Source organism: Trachypithecus francoisi, unplaced genomic scaffold (assembly GCF_009764315.1).
Source record: "Trachypithecus francoisi isolate TF-2019V2 unplaced genomic scaffold, Tfra_2.0 Lachesis_group18, whole genome shotgun sequence".
Classification (NCBI taxonomy): domain Eukaryota; kingdom Metazoa; phylum Chordata; class Mammalia; order Primates; family Cercopithecidae; genus Trachypithecus; species Trachypithecus francoisi.
In genome coordinates, this window is record NW_022681463.1 from 53,263,035 (window position 1) to 53,266,906 (window position 3,872).

Below are 3,872 nucleotides of genomic sequence, written 5' to 3' on the forward strand. Positions count from 1 at the left end.
TTTATTTAGGAACTTCCCCCAGCTCCCCACCCCAGTGTCTGGTCTTTATCTATATCCAGGTGGCAGAAAAAGAAACGACACATCAACAAACCTGTTTCATAATTTCCTTTACAAACAAGTAACACAATAGAAAAAAGCCGCCTATGGTTGATTGGTTGGTTGGTTGGTTGACTGGTGATAGCTCATCACCAGAACACAAGAAGAGCAGGGAAAGGTAGTTCCAGGCTAGCCAGGCATACCTCAGCGATATGATCCCACTGCAGAAGAAGTGGATTATAAATTTGATGGAGTTGGCCAGGTGCAGTGGCTCACGCCTGTAATCCCAGCACTTTGGGAGGCCAAGGTGGGCAGGAGATCGAGACCATCCTGGCTAACATGGTAAAACCCTGTCTCTACTAAAAAAAAAAAAAAAAAATTAGCCAGGCATGGTGGTGGGTGTCTGTAGTCCCAGCTACTCGGGAGGCTGAGGCAGGAGAACGGCATGAACCCGGGAGGTGGAGCTGGCAGTGAGCCGAGATCGCGCCACTGCACTCCAGCCTGGGTGACAGAGCGAGACTCCGTCAAAAAATAAATAAATAAATAAAAATAAAAATAAATAAATTTGATGGAGTCATTAATCTTCTTGTTATTGTAATCTAAGGTTCAGAAGAGGAAACTAGGAGTCTTTTAAACAGATCACTAAAATATTGTCGCTAAATTAGTAATACATAACTCTTTTTCTATATCAAGCGTGACCCGAAGGTATTTTGTGGTTATATTCCCTCTCTTTCTATATTTAGCAAAGGTTAAATGGTGGAAATGTAGGAGACGGACCCACAGATTGTTTTGGGTGCTTGGGAGTTTATCATGTTTTAATGGCCAATGCAGGTTCTCATGTTATTCTATTACATTTGCCCTAAAAAACTATACATATTAGAAATTTTGGAGACATTTACTTTATCTACAAACTGAATAGATATTTGATATAAACAAAATTATTTGACGGGTTGTTTTTAAATTCTAAATGAGATTAATTGCCAGTATGAAATTGAGCAATTAAAACTATGCATCCAACACAAATCTAACATCCAGAATCTATAAGGAACTTAATTCAAGAAGCAAAAAACAACCCCATTAAGAAGTAGTCAAGAGACAAGAACAGACACTTCTCAAAAGAAGACATACAGGTGGCCACAAATATATCAAAAAATGCTCAGCATCACTAATCATCAGAGAAATACAAATGAAAACCACAATGAGATACCATCTCTCATCAGTCAGAATAGCTATCATAAAAACTCAAAACAAAACAAAACAAAACCAAAAAAGCAAAATGACAGATCCTGGCAAGACTGCTAAAAAAAAAAAAAAGGGAATGCTTATAAATTGTTGGTGATAATGTGAATTAATTCAGCCACTGTCAAAAGTAGTTTGGAGATTTCCCAAATAACTTAATAGAGAGGACAATTCAAACCAGCAATCTCAACGCTGCATATATATCCAAAGGAAAATCGATCATTCTACCAAAAAGACACATGTATACCTATGTTCATTGCAGCACTATTCACAATTGAAAAGACTTGGAATCAACCTAGGGGCCCACTGACTGTGGATTAGATAAAGAAAGTGTGGTACTTATACACCATGAAATATACTATGCAGCCAATTATCATGTCCTTTGCAGCAACATGGATACAGCTGGAGGCATTATCCTAAGTGAATTAATGCAGAAACAGAAAACCAAATACTGCATGTTCTCACTTACAAGTGAGAGGTAAATATCAGGTACTCATGGACAAAAAGATAACAACAGACACTGGGAACGACTACAGGGAGGAAAGAAGAAGAATGCTTGAAAACCTATCAGGTACTATTCTCAGTACTTGGGTGACAGGATCATTTGTACTCCAAGCCTAGCATCACTTGATATACCCATGTAACAAACCTACATATGTACTCCCTGTATCTAAAATAAAAGTTTAAAAATTTTGTCTAAAAAGAAGTTAAGCAATTAATTATCAATGTTAATTACTCTTACGTAAGAAAATATGCCATTGTATAGTAAAAAGCAGTAACTTCTTTGAATTTGCATATTTCTAATTTTTTGGGGATTACTAATTTTGCTACTGGCTAATTGGTTTATTCATTTTTTAATAAGATTTTTCTATTTTGTGCTGAAAAAAAAATGATTGGAAAGATATAAGAAGCAGAACTGAGTAGAAAAGGGTGTTTAAAAGGGGAGAGTCAGGCCGGGCATGGTGGCTCATGCCTGTAATGCCAGAATTTTGGGAGACCAAGGTGGGCGAATCACTTGAGGTCGGGAGTTCAAGACAAGCCTGACCAACATGGCGAAACCCCATCTCTACTAAAAATACAAAAAATTAGCCAGGCGTAGTGATGCATGCCTGTAATCTCAGTTACTTGTGAGGCTGAGGCAGGAGAATGTCTTGAACCCGGGAGGCGGATGTTGCAGTGAGCGGAGATTATGCCATCGCATTTCAGTGTGGGCAACAAGAGTGAAACTCCATCTAAAAAAAAAAAAAAAAAAATGGGGACAGACAGTCCACCTCTTAGTTACTACTAGGGGAAGTTTTAAATGAATTTTGATTCAGCTACACAGTAGACTGCTGTGTGTCTCCAGAAAGGAATGAGGGAGTACACTAAGTAATGTGTATCTTGTGCTTGAATAAATATACTAAAATGAAAATTCAAGGCAAAAAATAATATATATCTAATACAATTTTGCAGTAAGAATGGAAATTCTGGAAAGATACACAATGCAAGAAACCATGGGTTATCTGTGAGGGTAGTTTTGAGATACAGAAGTAAATAGGAGGATAGAAGAAATAATATGATGTTCACCTCGAGTTTTGGGTATTTTAAAACATATTATCTAATCAAAAACAAATAATTAAGAATACAAGTGGAAAAAAATTGACTGATGTTTATAGACTAATCACAAATTTAAAGCAGTAATATTGCTTACATTTTTTTCTTTCCTTATTGCTTCCCTTCACCCTGCCATTTTGTCCTATTAAATGCTACTACTCAAGCTTTGATAATTTTTCTCAGTGGCTACTTTTTGAACCTTCTGTTTCTCCTTTTCTAATGTCATCCCATATATTCCCATTTTGATATCTTTCAGCTTGTTCTATTTTCTCATCTTCATTTCCGTGCAGTCTTTCTGCTTACTTATCTCATCGTTTCTATTCACAGGGCTCCTTTAGCTCCAGTCGTAAAAACTGGAAACTGTGTCGTATCTAATTCTTTTCTTTTCCACTCTTTTTTTTTTTTTTTTTTTTTTTTGAGACGGAATCTCGCTCTGTCGCCCGGGCTGGAGTGCAGTGGCCGGATCTCAGCTCACGGCAAGCTCCGCCTCCCGGGTTTACGCTATTCTCCCGCCTCAGCCTCCGGAGTAGCTGGGACTACAGGCGCCCGCCACCTCGCCCGGCTAGGTTTTTGTATTTTTTTAGTAGAGATGGGGTTTCACGGTGTTAGCCAGGATGGTCTCGATCTCCTGACCTCGTGATCCGCCCGTCTCGGCCTCCCAAAGTGCTGGGATTACAGGCTTGAGCCACCGCACCCGGCCTCTTTTCCACTCTTAATATACACATGTGATTACAACATGTATGTAATATTTTATGTATCCTTACATTTAACTCTCACTGCCGCTTTCCGAGTTTAGGCACTTGGTGCTATCTAGGTGGTTCATGGCATTAATTTTTATAATTTTGATTTGCTTGTAAAAATTTTGTTTGTTGTATTTTAAGCAGAGTACCTAACATATTGTGTTTGTTTTATCTGCTTCAACATTGCTGAGTTTCATTTTCTACTTGAATATTCGTTTTAATTCATATATAATAGATGTACATATTTTGGGGTACATGTAACAT